Source organism: Halichoerus grypus, chromosome 12, assembly GCF_964656455.1.
Source record: "Halichoerus grypus chromosome 12, mHalGry1.hap1.1, whole genome shotgun sequence".
NCBI lineage: Eukaryota > Metazoa > Chordata > Mammalia > Carnivora > Phocidae > Halichoerus > Halichoerus grypus.
Genome location: NC_135723.1, coordinates 6,430,362 through 6,446,695, shown reverse-complemented (window position 1 = coordinate 6,446,695; position 16,334 = coordinate 6,430,362).

The following is a 16,334-nucleotide window of genomic DNA, read 5'->3' as shown; positions in this document are numbered from 1 at the left end:
CACTAAAGTATGGAGGTGTTATTTTTAGTTTTAGCTGCTATTTGTTTTCAGCACTTTCTTACCTTCTGGCACTACAGGATGCCCTAGGCTCACCTTGTATATTCCCTGCCCCAATCCTAGAATCACCCTTTTCTCCAGGAGCTCTGGTTCTTTTACTGGAGAACTGTATTAGAGAAACTAAGATGCAGGCAGGCACTAGGTATTCTAATTGCTCTTATGGTGCTTGTGGCCATCCAGCTTACAAAAAAGGATAACCATGTATATCCACATAAAATCATTGGGCCTTATCATTTTGGGTTTGGAACATTGTTAAATATGAGTTAATAGGTACAGGTTTATTCAGATTGTATATTTCTCTTTGTGTGACTTTTGATAGGTTGTTTCTTTTGAGGATATTGTTCCATTTTATTTAATTTACCAATTCTGTGGGCATAGAGTTGTTTATAGTACTAATTTACCATACTTTTGATGTCTATGGGATCAATAGTGATTACCTCCCTTTCATTTCAATATTGGCACTTTGAGTCTTCTCTCTTTTCTTGGTTAGCCTAAGTAGATGTCTATCAATTTTATTGATCTTTTCAAAACACCAGGTTTCGGTTACATTGATTTTCTCTGTGGCTTCCTATTTTCAATTTCATTGATTTCTGCTCTAATTTTTCTTAATCTTTTTTGCTTTAGGCATAAATTGCCTTATTTCCTCTAATTTCCTGAGGTGGAAGCTTAGGTTATTGATTTTAGATTTCTGTTTTTATAACATATGCATTAATTGCTATATATTTGCTTTAAGAATTAATTTCACTGCATTCCACAAATTTTCATAAGTAATATTTCCTTTAGTTCAAAATATTTTAATTGTTCTTGAGATTTCTTCTGTGACCCATGTGTTATATAAAAGGCAGCTAATTTCTAAGTATTTGGAGATTTTCCAGCTATTTTCTTGTTACTGATTTCTAGTTTAATTCCACCATGGTCTAAGAACATACTTTATATTATTTTTTTTCTTTTAAATTTTTTAAAGTATGTTTTATAGTGTAAACTGTGGTCTATCTTGGTGCATGTGCCATGTAAGCTTGAGAAGAATGTGTCTTCTGGTGTCATTGGACAGAGTGTTCTATAAATGTCAATTAAATCCAGTTTATTGATGGTGCTATTCAAGTCAGCTATACCTTTACTGATTTTCCCATTTGCTTTATCTATCAATTATGAAAAGGGGGGTGTTGTTGAGTGTCCAACCACAATAAGAGATTTCTTCATTATCTCCTTTCAATTCTATCACTTTCTGCCTCAAATGTTTTGACAATCTCTTCTTAGGTTCATTTACATTTTAAATTGTTTCCTCTTCTTGAAGAATTGGCCTCTTTATCATTATAACTCTGATAACTTTTTTTCATTCTGAATCAGTTTTGTCTAAAAATGTCTAAATGCCTGCCCCTTTTTCTGAAACTAGTAGAACACTATATATTAACTATACTGGAATTAAAATTTAAAAGAAAACAAAGCAAAAAAAAAAACCTTAAAAAATAAAAGTAGGCTAGCTACACCAGCTTTCTTTTGATACATTGGGTCTGTATGTTTGTTTGTTTTAGTCCAATCTAACAATACCTGTCCTTTAATTGGTGAATTTATATCAACTATATCTAAATAAATTATTGATATAGTTGGATTAATATCTAACATGTTTATAATTGTGTGCTCTGTGTAGTACTTGGTCTTTTTCATCTGCCTCTCTTTTTCTGACTTTATTTTGATTGAGCGTTTTCTAGGATTTCCATTTTATCTCTTAACATATTCACTATAACTGTTGACTAATTCCCCTAGAGTTTTCAATATGCCTTATAAACTAATATAAGTCCACAACTGAATAACAATATACTGCTTCATTTGTTTGCATTACCTTGTAATAGTATTCTCAATCCCTGTTCTCTTGTACCTTGTGACATCAGTGCCATTCATTTCATTACCCATGTGCCATAATTATCCAATGCACTGTTACTGTTATTAATTTAATAAAACAGCTATCTTTTGGATAAATTAACAGTAAGGAAAATAAAATATTTTATTTTACCTTGATTTATGTCTTTTCTGATGCATTTCCTTTCAGTATGAAGGCCTGAGTTTCTGACCTATATCATTTTTCTTCTCCTTGAAGATCTTTTAACATTTCTTATAGGGTGTTTCTGTTGCTGATAAATGATTTCTCCTTCATTTTTGAAGGACCTTTTGTTGGATATAGTATTCTAGGTTTATGGGGTGTATTTCTTTTAGCAATTTAAACATTTATTCTTATCTTGATTGTATAATTTGTGATGAAATGTCTGATGTAATTCTTATCCCTGTCCCTCAGTAGTTAAGTTCTTTCTTCTTTTTTCTTATGGCTTATCTCAATAGTTTGTCTTTGTTTTTGGTTTTCTGAAGATTAAATAGGATATGCCTAAGTGTAGAATTTTTAGTATTTATCTTTCTTATGTTGTCTGAGCTTCCTGGATCTATGACTTGTTGTCTATCAACAATTTGGGGAAATTCTCAAACATTATTATTTCAAATATTTCTTCTGCCCCTTATTCTCTTTCTTCTCTTTCTGATTTTCCTATTTTGCACATGCTACACCTTTTGTAATTGTCCCACAGTCTTAGATATTCTGTTTTGCTATTTCATTCTTTATTCTTTTTGCATTTGAATTTTGAAAGTTTCAATTGACATTTCTTTAAGCTCACTAATTCTTTCTTTGGCTGTGTCCAGTCTCCAGAAGAAATCATCAAAGACATTCTTCATTTCCATTACAATGCTTTCATTTCTAGTATTTGCTATGGATTCTTTCTTAAAGGGTCAATCTCTCCAATTAGATTAATGTTTTATTCTTGTATTTTCTACTTTTTCCATCTAAGCATACTAGTCATAATTTTTAAATCCCTAGTCTGAAAATTCCAATTTATCTGCCATATCAGATTTTGGTTCTGATGTTTGCTCTGTCTCTTCAAACTGTTTTTTTATCTTTACTGTGCTTTTTTACTGCTGTAAGCCAGATATAATGTATTGGGTAATAGGAACTGAGATTAACAGGATTTTAGTGTGAGATGTTTATATTGTTTTTGCCAATCTGGTTAGAAGTTGGGCTGTGTTTAATTCTTGCTGTGGCTGTAGTTGCCAGATGCCTCAAAATTGACTGGTTTTGTTGTCTTGTGTCTTCTCTCAACTTTGGGTTCTCAACTCAAGTATGGCTTCTCAGAGAGTGTCTTGCAGGTCTTGCAGCTAGAATCCCCACAGTTATTTATTTACTTGAGTCCTATTGTGTCTATAAGGCATAGTGAAGGAAAGACTTTTATAATCTCATGATTAAATCTCAAACTTACTTGGGTCTCTGTTTCTGTTGTGCATACTTCCAAAGTTTTTCTCCACTGTAGGTGCAACAAGTAGGTTAGAGAGGGCTGGTGTCAGAGGATGTGTTCCCCTAGCTGGGGAAAGTCCTGGGAAGCTATATTATGGAGAAAGTTCTGGGCATAATTCACAATGATTTCTTTCCTAACCCTTGCTAGAGCTGCAGGTATTTTCTTGGATCTTCACTGAAAATCTGGTGGAGTTCCTTGAGGAAAACAATCATTAAATTTCTGGGCCCCCTCTTATATTGTGGCCTCTAAGAGTTTCCTATTCTCATGCTAATCCACACTCAGTATCCATCCATTAATCAAAATTACCACTTAAGTTTTCTACCAGTTCCTGACTGCAGAGGTGTTTATTTAGGTAAACAGATCAGGCTGTGTTTCTCTGGATAAGTCTGTTTCTCCAGATTTTGAAAGGTGGTTTGCCCTGAAACTTTAGGTCTCTCATGAATACAGAAAAGTCATTGATTTTTAATTTGTTCAGCTTTGTTTCTTATTGTAAAGATGGATGTTAAAATGTCCATGCTTAACCCAGAAGACTGTAGTAAAACTAATTACATATTTAAAAACAATTTCATTGTCTTCTACAAAATTCAAAGACAAAACAAGCAATTTACTTTTGGCAGCCATAATCATCAGACATCATTTCATGTGCTATATTTATGTATAGATATTATTTATCTTTTGTTTTATCTCAAATGATTTCTTCCACTTATCCCACCTTTTTACCAAGGTAAGTTTTTGTCACAATGTATATATTGTCTAAATATCTTTAATTACATTTTATAACACAGGAAAGATTTGATCTAACCTATAATTGAAACTTTTGAAAAATCCCATTATAAGTTTATAAGATACAATTAATACAGAATTAAAGAAAGGATGAAAAAGTTAATTAATCAGCAAATTAAAGGTAAAATCATCAATTAAATAAGACTGAATGAAAATACTTTTAATATTTGAGGAATAAATCAATTAATTAAGATTGAAATTATGGTAGAGCTTATAAATACAGGCAACAAATAGTTCTTTGCAAAATATAAGACCATTACATTTGTCCCCTAGATCTAATCTCCACCTTTTTTAGATTTATTTGTTCATCAAAAATTAAAAAAAAAAAGTTGAAGCAAATCAATAAATATACATGGATGATGGATGAAAATAGGCACAGAATAAATTGAGATAAGAAACCTGAAATTTTAACCTTATATCCTCAAGTTTTATAAATTATATATTGTTTTATTTTGGCTTTGGGAAGATGAATGCAAATTTGTTATGTTAAATGATAAATATATTCACACTGACATGTATACACAGGTATATTCAACACATACAAATACATTTTTTGTATGTTTGTAATTTTCTTTCCTGTGTTACAAAATTTATTTAAGGGTACTTAGAAAATATATACATTGTGACAACAACTTATCTTGTATGTATTAAAACCAAAGCCATGTTTTTTAAGATTTTGTCTTCAATTATGTTGTGTTTTATTTATAATGCTGTTTCCTTTATTTTAGAAATGTAGACATCTTTGTGTTTTTCTTTGTTTATATTTTCCTGCTCATTTGAATAATTTAAGTTGTTTTTAGTAAATCTAATGGCTACATTAATAAATTTATTGAATTGGATTTTTCATATTTTTCTTAAATTAAAAATGAAGCTACAGACTCCCACTGTGTTTAAGTGGAAAATTAACAAACTCACAATCCGTCTACTACTCCTCACTTCACTCCACCACCTAAATCAAATTACGTTATTATTTTCAATTAAACCATTGAAACATATTTATATTTCTCCTTATTATAGTTTATGTTATTTAAATTCTCTTCTACACACATATTTCCCAAGGCTGGTTCATTTTGGTTCTTTATTTCCATGGCTCCGCTGCTCCCCAAGTCTTCTCCATGATGGTTTCTGCATTTCTCTTTCCTATTAAATTAATAAACATTTAATGCTTACAGCTCCTTGAAGAGGGAAGTGTCATTTGAGAGTTTATCTTTGTCAATTGCCAGTTGCAGTGTTCATTGAGATTTCTCTCTCCTGAGGAAACAGGAACTAAGAGAAGGCAGAAGAGTGTCTGATTTCTTGATCTGTGATTCTTTTTTTTTTTTTTGAATCCGCCCCAATAATTCATTCATCATTCATTTGAAGACTTTTGTGAGATGCTGACAAATTGAGAATAGTATCCTGCATGACAGAACGTTATCAAACGGGATCAAGTCTCACAGGGCTGACCACATCAATTCTGATGAGGAAGGTAGACAAGATTTTCAGAGGTGGCTGCTACCTCTGCATGCTTGAACAATGTTATAAAATCATTATAATACAGTTTATTGAACAATATGTGTCAGGCAAATCATTTACACAGACGAAATCCTCAGTATTAGCATCAAGTCTAGCCTGATAGATGAAGAAACCACAGATTATTTAAGTACATTTTCCAACGTATACTAAACAATAGACTTAGTTAATGGCAAAACCTAGATTCAAATTAGATTTGTGAGTTCAGAGCTGATAATATTTTCACCATGTCATAATGTACACTCGTGTCAATTACCATGTGAGAATGGCCAGGCACCTAGTCAGAATGAGGGAAGAAACCAATGTTTGCCTGTTCATAAGAAAGGAGTCTGAACACTCGAATGTTGTCTCTGAAAAATAAATGATGTGTCTAAAAGTGGGTTGTGTAGAGTCCCATAATTCCTGCAAAGCTAAATGAAGAATGCAAATCCCTTTTGATGCAAAGAAGTTGTATCTAACTGAAAACAAAATCATAACAAGCTAGAAAAATGAGTTACAGGGAAACTTCTCATTAAGAACTTACAGCCACGCACTCCACTCATGCTAATCTCAAGGAATTCAAAAAGGTTAGTTTACATTTTGAAAAAAAACTGACATAATATAAAGCATATTCAGAGTTCTAACTGTGAATGCTAATATCACAATTAAATACATTTTCTCTGATAATTCAAAATGTATGAGAAATTTTTGTACTGTAAAACTATAGTGTTTCTGAAATTTAATTTTGTCTGCTGCATTTCTTGGTTCCTTTAGGTATCAAAGTCACACAGAAATGATGAGGTCTCCTAAAATGGAAAATTTTGAGAAGATTTTAACTCTAGTAAGGAAAAAAAATGGCTGGATTTTGAAGAAAGTATCAAATAATATCCACAATTTTAAAGAAAGTATTACTCCAAGAAGAAAATCAAAGAATAAAAGGTAGAATTTCAAGAAGATGGAGAAAAAAGAAACAATATTGGGAATTAGTTATTTATCTGTGTGCCTGAATTTATTATATTTGACTTAATAGATAACACACACTTAACTAGAACCTCTCTAAGAAGTTCCTAATTATATAAATACATAAAAAATCTGACCCTAAAATTTTGTACAGCTACTATGGAAATAAACACGATTTTTAGGCTTATTGTAGGAACTCTAATGTGTAATTTTATAAAGAATGTGCTGAAATTTATCAATGTATTCATTAGTTATTGCTGAATAACCAAAACATACTGATAAGACAATCTCAGTGGCTTCAAATGGCAGCTATTTTATCTGTTCAGGATTCTGTGGTTCAGATATTTGGGACCTGGATAATCTGGGCAGTTCTTTGGTCATCAGCCAAGGTCCTCTCATGTGACAAATGGACTTGGGTTTGATGGTGCAGAATGGCATCACTCATGTTTGCAGTTGGGGGAGCTAGCTGTCACTTTCCCCATGCTCTCTATTTTTAGAAAACCAAACCAGATTTCTTTGCATTATTCTCCCATGTTCCAGATGGGGAGAAAATATTTAAGTCCTCTTGAGGCCGAGTTTCAGCAATTCCATAGCACTATTTGTACTGATGCTACTGGTCCAAACAAGCCATGCCACCAGGTTCAAAGGTAAATCATATTGCAAAAAGGTATATACACAAGGATGGGAGGAATCACTGTGGCCATCTTTGCAAACAATTGCACCATAATCAGTATGTGCTTGAGAATTATTTGTATATTTTTTACCTCCAGCCAGTTGTTCTGGACTTCCAAAATAGACACTGGGAAATACAAGAAAAAACTGTCTAATAGACTTTATTTTTCATAGCATTTTAGAGTCACAGCAAAATTGAATGAAACTTACAGAAAGCTCCAATGTATTGCCTGATCCCACATACCCATGGCCTCCACTACCAATATTTCCCATCAGAGTAGTACATATGTTACAATTGAAGAACCTACATTAACACATCATCATCACCCAAAGTCCATAGTTTACATGAGAGTTCATCCTTGGCAATTATCTTTTATAGGTTTTGACAAATATATATAGTTTACATGAGAGTTAATCTTTGGCATTTACCTTTTATAAGTTTTGACAAATGTATAATGACATGCATCCGCCGTCATAGTAAAATACAAAATAATTATATTCTAAAAAATCTTGATCTTCTAAGTATTCATTTTAAAAAGTTTAAAAAAATATCAAAAATGTGGGCACCTGGGTGGCTCAGTTGATTAAGCGACTGCCTTCAGCTCAGGTCATGATCCTGGAGTCCCAGGATTGAGTCCCGCATCGGGCTCTCTGCTCAGCAGGGAGTCTGTTTCTCCCTCTGACCCTCCCCCCTCCCATGTGCTCTTTCTCTCTCATTCTATCTCTCTCAAATAAATAAATAAAATCTTAAAAAAAAAATAAAAAACGTAAATGGCATTGCATAGCACAAATCTGACCACAAAGGATGTAAGAAAATTATCTATCTTGTATGTCATTCTTTGGGTTTCTCATAACTAAGGAATCAGAGGAACTAACAATAAAAATTATTAATTTAAGCAAACTATAACACAAATATACACACAGCTGTTAAGAAAAATAAAGTTGTAAAATACTTTAAAAATGCTAAACTACGACCTTTCAGAAATATAGTTTTAGATGGTTAATACCAGGGGAAATTCTCTTAATGTTTATTAATCATGTAGATTCTCTCTGGAATGTCTCCTGTAACTCAATAATCTATCAGAAACTATCATAACTTGGGTACTGTATACATATTCTATCTCTGCAGATGTGTAGGTTGACTTAGGACATATTCCCAGGACCCAGGATCCATTAGCTGCATGGATCTCCCATGGCCTTCATTTTTTTATGGATCAGAAACTAGGAGTAATTATGCCACCTTGGTCAGTTCATCCGGGTACTGGGACAAACCACCCATTTTGTCAGGACATGCATTGCTTTTTAAGGAAAAAAACTCCTCATTCAGCATTTTAACAATAATTAATCATGATGCTCACCTTGACGCATGCCAAGTTTATATTCCCTATGAGACAGAGCAAAACACATAACCCGTGAATTATTTATACTTCCATATGGAGGCTTATTCTAATACTTTGTAATTCCTAAATGTTAACATTTAATGCAAAAATGTAGATCACTGGATAGGTTCTCTTTCAAATGCAAGGAGAAAACCAACAAGCAAACAAATGAAACTTATTCTACCAACAAAAGCCAAACCAAAAGAAATCTCTCAGTGAAAATTTATCTGACAGTCTTAATGAAAACACTGCACAAATTTTGATAGTGTTTTCTGCTGTATTCTCTTCTCTGAAATTGATTTTATTTGTATGAAACATGCATTTTACCCTTGTTTCTTTGTATTTTAACGTGTTTCTTTAGCCTGTCAAGTCCAACTCCGTAATGATGGAAAGCAGTGTTACTCCTATAATTTCCAATCTCCCTTAGGTGTTTTGTTGAGGCTGAGATTTATTAGAGGACATTAAGAAAACTTAGGTTTCAAAAAACCTTGTGGAAGTAACCTCTTGTCCTTAGTTGCAGAAGTTTACTAAAACCTTTGAAGAGCCAACATTATGTGTTATTGTGAATCAAACAGAATAGGAAATATTACAAACCAGAATTTGTATTTTTTTTTGTACAAAGTTATGGCATTTATATGTGTTTAATATGGATAAATGACCCAATCTATGCCTATCTACTCTCCTGTTCTCCACAGTAGTATTACACTGACCTTTCATTTCTAAGAACACCCTTTGTCTCCTCTCTCACAAAACCTTGCTAAGCTATTTCCAATTTCTGGAACTTTCTCTTCCTTTTCTGTCGCTTAGTTAACTATCTAATATGATCTATTTCAAGAGCAACAAACTAATAACATTCATATCCTTGAGTTAGATGCACTATAGATAGAGAAATTAAAGCACAAAACACTGATCAATGGCAATACTCTATGAGCCTCTAGATTCACCTAAACATATATATGCAACAAGGGAGCCACACAGTATTTTCTTAATTTCTGAAGCAGGAATGATTTCATGAAGCATGAATTTGCCCCTTGTTTTCTGAGATGTCCATAATGATAATAAAATCTAAGTTATTTTTTCTTTAAAAGGAAATTTTTTTAAATTTAGAAAATTTAAATTTATTGTTTTTAAAAATTAAAAAAAAGATTAAAATCTTTATCATTCTTTCATATTTTTAAATTCCTCATAAGTAGGTGTAATCTCTCCTACAGGAACCCCCTCCACAAGTTGTTAACCTATTTCAAATTTCAAGCTTCCACCTAGGCGAACCCTAGCTCCTGTTTTACTTTTATGGTATATATTAATCACCATCAAGCATACTGTTTAACTAATTTTCTTGTTAATTTTTATCTTCTCACACTCTAGAATATTAATATCATTTTCTGTTTTGTCTACGATGTAATCCAGCACCTACATCTGTCTGTGATATACTGAATATTAAGAGTATCTTTACTTTTGATTGATGAATACCTTATTGAAAACAATGGAATAATGTATTGAGGAAGAAAAGCAAGTGAGAGGTGAAGTCAGGTGGATTGTGGACTAAGGAAGGTTGCAATAAGTCATTCATATGAGTCCTTAACAAAGACATTAAGGAGGCAGAAGGAAAAACCTAATTGTGTTCCAGGTTAGAATGTAGACTTGGGCATGATCCATGTAATTCATGATTCATGCTGATAAAGATTCAAAGGACAAGTAGTCAAGACAGCAGTGGTCTAAGAAAGTTGAAGAATCAGAGAAGAGTCAATGAAGCTGGATGATGTCAGAGTTTTGGCAAAGGAGCACCATGTTTGGTAGAAGCTAACTGGTGGAATGTAAAAAAAAAAGCAGACAGAAGGGTGATTACCTGTTTCCTTGGAGACAGCAAGCCTCTATTGTTCAGCTCAGCACTGATCAGGATCTCCCAGAACATGTTCAATTTCTTAATGAGACATTGTTCTCAATATTCTATCTCAGCATCCTATGTGCACGCCAGAATCCAAGAGGCTCCCAACACTTTCAAGTCTATTATAAAGCTTTATTGATTTTATCTCCAAAATACATAATTAATTTAAATAAGCCTCTACAGATGTACTAACAATACCATAATGTAAGTGCTTATATTACCTACCTACATGTATGTTGCATGACATCTACTTGAGTAAATATATTAGAATGTCCATCTGATCATGCGGAATATTTGCTTTAACATTTTAATAGATTTTTATTGTTCTAAGAATTTAAACAAAATAAGACAATACCAATAAACCTGCTTATAGGATCCGACTTACCTCTCAGCTTTTATCTCTACCAGTCTACATCCTTGTACTCCAAACTATAACTAGATCCACCTCCTTTTCTTTCTTCTCTCTCACCACAAAACATTTATTTGTCCTTTTTCCTCTTCCTGGAATATTCTCTTCCTTTTTCTTCTCCTAATTAGCCCGTTACTTTTTCTTCTTATATTGGTAAAATTATTGTTCCCTGGACTCTTCTAATTTCTTATACTATACACGTGTCACACTCATAAATCTTAACAGAGTCATAATTATTCATAATTTTTTGCCAGGTCATTTAATTAATGGTAGTTTTCCTATCTAGATTATAAATTAAGTGCTTTATGTGCACTATTATATACCCTGTGCCTAAAACTAAATAAAATATTAATGAATGTTTGGATGAAATCATCCATCCATTCCAGTATCTCTACAGGTACATTCTCCAGGTAAAAATTTTTTTTTCCACTATATAATCAGAGTTGGGTGCTAAGATCTCTAAATGTCCCTCACATCAAGTGGCTCTCATCTGATTTCCTTAACTTTAGGGAAAGGAATTAGGGTTAAGAAGAGAGACACTCTATTTATTGGAACAATTGTCCAATCTGTTGTATGCTTTAAACTGTTGTTCTATTTCATAGTAACTGTCTTAGTCTGTTTGGGCTGTTACAACAAAATGCCACAGACTGGGAGTCTTATAAACAATAGAAACTTATTTCTCATTGTTCTGGAGACCGCAAGGACAAGATCAGGGTGCCAGGAGGGTTGGGTTTTGGTAAGAACCCTCTTCCTGGTTGCAGACTGCCCACTTCTCTTGTGTCCTCACTTAGAGAAAGGAGTAAGTAAACTGTCCGAGGACACTCTTATAAAGGCACTAATCCCATTTATGAGGGGTCTGCCTTCATAAGCTAATCAACACCCAAAGCCCCCACCTGCTAACACAATCACATTGGACATTAGGATTTTAAAATGTATTTTGGGGGGCCATAAACATCCAGACCACAGCATTCCACTCCTTCCCACCATCCCCACTGCCAAATTCAGGTCCTCAAATGCAAAATGCATTCATTCCATCTCAATAGCTCTAAAGGTCCTAACTGGTTCCAAGATCAACTCAAAAGCCTAAGTCTAAAGTCTCACATAAATATAATCTAAATCAGATGTTGGTGAGACTCAGGATACCATTCATCCTGAGGCAAATCCCTATCCAGCTGTGAAGCTGTGAAATCAAACAAGTCATTCTCCTTATCAAAGTTTCACTTGGCTGCATCCTTAGTGTTCTCTTTCAAAAATGCTTTCTCATTTTTTTGCAGTATAGAAAGGCTGAGACTTTTCCAATTTTTAATTTCTGCTTCCTTTTTGATTACCATTCTACCTTTATTTCCCTCATCATATTTTACTATAAACATCCAAGAGAAGCCAAGTCATCCCTTCAGCACTTGGCTTAGACATGCCTTCAGCCAAAAATCCCACTGCATCGCTCCCAAGTTCCCTTCCACAAAACACTGGGAAACAAACACAATGCAGCCAAGTTTTTTTCTTCTTTTTTCTTTTTTTTCCATATTAAAGCATGAGTAGCCTTTCCTCCATGTCCCATAGCTTGTCCTTTTGTCCAATAGCATGTCCCCATTTCCATCCAGCACCTCATCAAAATGTCCTTTACCATTCATATCTCTACCAACATTGTGCTCATAACTACTTGAGTATTCTCTAAGAAGGCTGAGGCTCTCTCCACTCCTCTCTTCTTCTTCTGAGCCCTCACCGGAATTGCCTTTAAAGGTCCCTCCACAGCAACATAGACTCTTTCTAGCATGCACCTCCAATATCTTCCAACCCCTGTTCATTACCCAGTTCCAAAGCCGTTTCATTAGCAGGTATTGCTTACAGCATCACCTCTACTTCTCAATACCAGTTTTTTGTCTTGGTCCACTAACTTCCATAACAAAACAACAACAACAAAAGTCACAAACCTGAGTAGCTTATATACAACAGAAATTTACTTCTCACAGTGGTAGGGACTGGATGTCCAAGGCCAAGATGTCAGCTTGGTTGGATTCTGGTGAGAATCTTTTTCCAGGGTGCAAGACTGCAAACTTCTTTTGTCCTCATGTGGTGGAAGGGGCAAGGGAGTTCCTCAACTCTTTTACAAAGGCATTAATCTCATTTATAAAGCCTCTGCCCTTATGCTCTAACCGCCTCCCAAAATGACCCCTCCTAATACCATCATATTGGCACCAGAATTTCAACATATGACTTTTGTAGGTACACAAGCATTCAGACCATAGCTGTGCCTTTATTTTGTGGATTGTTGGGGATTTCCAATTAAATAGTGCTCTTGTACAAACCTCTTCAAATCCTACCCCAATGGTAAATGCCAGAACCTCTTCCTGCTTGTGATCTTTTGTCTAGTTAGGCCACCACATTCTGAGCAGATTTCAGATAAGATCGTCCCTGACTACATACTGTATGTGGCTTCTGTTTCTCTTGTGGGGATACATGCAACCTTATCTCAGTAAATCCTGGACATGCAGCTGCTCCCATACATCACCTCTCCTGCTCTGGAATCATAGACCTCCAGCCTTCTTCCACTCTCCTCATCAAATATCAAGACCTCAGTAGTCTTGGAGCGAAAAGGACTGACTTACCAGCCATTTTGCCCAAAAGATACTTTTTCTAGCCTTCCCTGCCTCAATGCTTTTGTATACTCAAGTTGATGTTCAGCTAAGAGCCTCAAGAACAGTTTGAGCAGACCTCTTTGCAAGGCTCCCATTGGTGATGGAGTACCTCATTTGTAAATATGGAAGGAAGGAGCTGCTAACTCTTGTTCTGTGTAAAGCTCTTTAGAGCCTCAGCTGAAAGTGAAACATCACAAATCCATTTAATATTCTCTTAAATGCACACACATACGCACCCAAGTGTAGAACAAAAAACAAGGCTTCTTTAATTTTTTTTTAACCTTGTCTTGGGAAGTATCTTGGATATATTCAAATTTTGCTCAATGAAAAATAGGTAGTATTCCCAGAATTTTGGATTTGAAGTATCTTAAAATCCTTTGAATAGATTCAGAGGAAGTGTGGAAGCTAGGGAGCACATGTAAAAAGAAATTTATGGAAGTGTTCTTAGCTTAAAGGAAATAGTTTATGGAGAGGTAGTATCTCCCATCACTCCTAAATTTTTGAATAGCTCTAAATTCAGTATTTTATTTTCAACTTATACTATCAAAGGAATAATAAATGCTGGCTCTGTGTTTTAAAATGTAATAAGAATTTATAGGAATATAGAGTTCTAAATGCTTTTAAACGCAAATGGAAAGTGAGAACTGCAACAGTCAATTGTCTACTTACTTGAAAGCATATGTTAAATGGTTACATTCATTAAGCAATTTTTTTCCCAGCAGATGATAAAAGAGTTTAAATTTTGACTGTAGAAAGTTTCCACGATCACCTCCATTAGGTCAGTGTGGTTACTATGCAATGAATTTTAAAAAGTCTTAAAAACTAAAAGGAAAACAAGTTCTGTCTTTTTTGTTTGTTTTATTTTGCTTTGCATTTGCTCCATCAATAGTACCTATTCTCTCATGGTGAAATATTTAAAACAAACTCATGACTAAATAACCAAAACTCATCAGTCCATTTCATTATAACTTAATCTAGTTTACCCCTCTCAATTGTAAAAAAGAAACAAAATCCTAGCAGAATTGCCCTGTGATATTCTGCAATGTCTATGTTGGGTCAACCATTGTTTAAATAAAATGATTGAGAATGGCATGGAGCCCCCCTTATACGACAAACAAATATCGTGTCTGTGTATGCAAGTGAGGGAATGTCCACTTGTTTCTGAGGAGAGGAAACACAGAAGGCTGTAGTTTACAAACACATGATTTCAATGTCAAAGTCGCTTTGTATCCCTCGGCAGAGTTATTATTTGAGGGTCATGCACAGGCTGATGCAGCAGAGACTGCTAATGAGCCCCAATTTTCATTCCCTCTTGTCCATATTTGGTGATAGAGCCATCTCCTCCTCCTGAGCTTTACCATATGCAAGTTCATCCATGGAAAATCACATTTCCCAAAGCCTCTTGCAGCTCACGCAGCTGTATGGCCACATGTCTATGTTTTGATCAACGGAATGTGAGCAAAACTCCTTTGTGCAATTTCTCAGTTGCGTTTTAATAAGAATGCCATTTGTCCAACATTTTCTCTTTTTTTCTTATCACTGTGCCTGCAACAGAAAAGTGCTTCAAAGCTCACTTCAAACATGTAAAATAAGGCAACACGAGTGCCACCCTAGGGAATGGAGCTGAAAAAAAAGAATTCTGTTTCTGGAAAGTCTTACAGAGTAGTGTTTACCCACCTAGACCCGCCAGTGAAAGCCAGACTATTATGTGAGTAAAATAAACCCCTGTGTTACTCGAGCTGCTGTTGAGGGAAGGAAACCTTTTTCTTATAATATCTTAGCTGTATCCCATTTAATAAAATGGAATTTTAATTCAATTGAGAAGCATTTCAAAATATATGTAAAACAAAGGAGTGAGCTTCATTTTCTTTTTCCTTGAGTTTGAAATAAAATAGCCTCAATTACTTGACCTTAATCTGTGGGAAGTTTCAGCTTTCTCCTCAAGACTTCTGCGTATCTATGGAAGTTTATTTTCTTTAAAGCATTCCAGCCATGTTGGTTTCCCAATTCCTGAAGTTTTAAACTCATTTGATTCTTCCTTCTCAAAGCTGGTCTTCTCCTTTAGGTCTGTGTGAAACATGTGTGGAACTCAGCCATTTTTTACCACAATTTACCTCAAAAAAGGAACACTTTTTAAGGGGTTTGAGAGGTGATATAGGAGATTTTCCACTTTTAATGTTTGGGGGCCCTTCTCCTGGGCTCCTGGGGAAGACATACCTTATCATTTATCAAGGTCAAAATGACTGGGCAAAACCTCAAAGCACGGGCTCTATTTCTGCCTCAAGCACACATTGTCCATCTGCTGCATTAAAGAAAATTACCAAAAAGGAGCATTTTGAACACAAGGTAAGAAAAAGGAAGAAACTTCCTTAGTCCTCATAAGATTAAAGTCATACAGCCCTGAATATACCAGAAACTTAAGGTCTGCAACTTTCTGAAATGTCCTTTTGTCTAATGATTTCTAACTTTTTATATAAAAAATGTATATAACCCTACAACAAACGTTCTTTTGTCAAAGCACTCTCTTCTTTGTGCAGATTGTATATCCTGGGCAGTTGTCCTAACTTGGGCTCAAAAAAAAACCTTTTTTTTTTTTTTTTTTACAAATTCTAAAAGGTTTCTTCATTTTGTGTAGACAGAAGGCAACATCAGGGAAGGTTGCTGTGACTAAGGCATTTGACAGTCACGCAAGCATGAGATCGCGTTCTCACATCCCTGATTTGAGAGTCA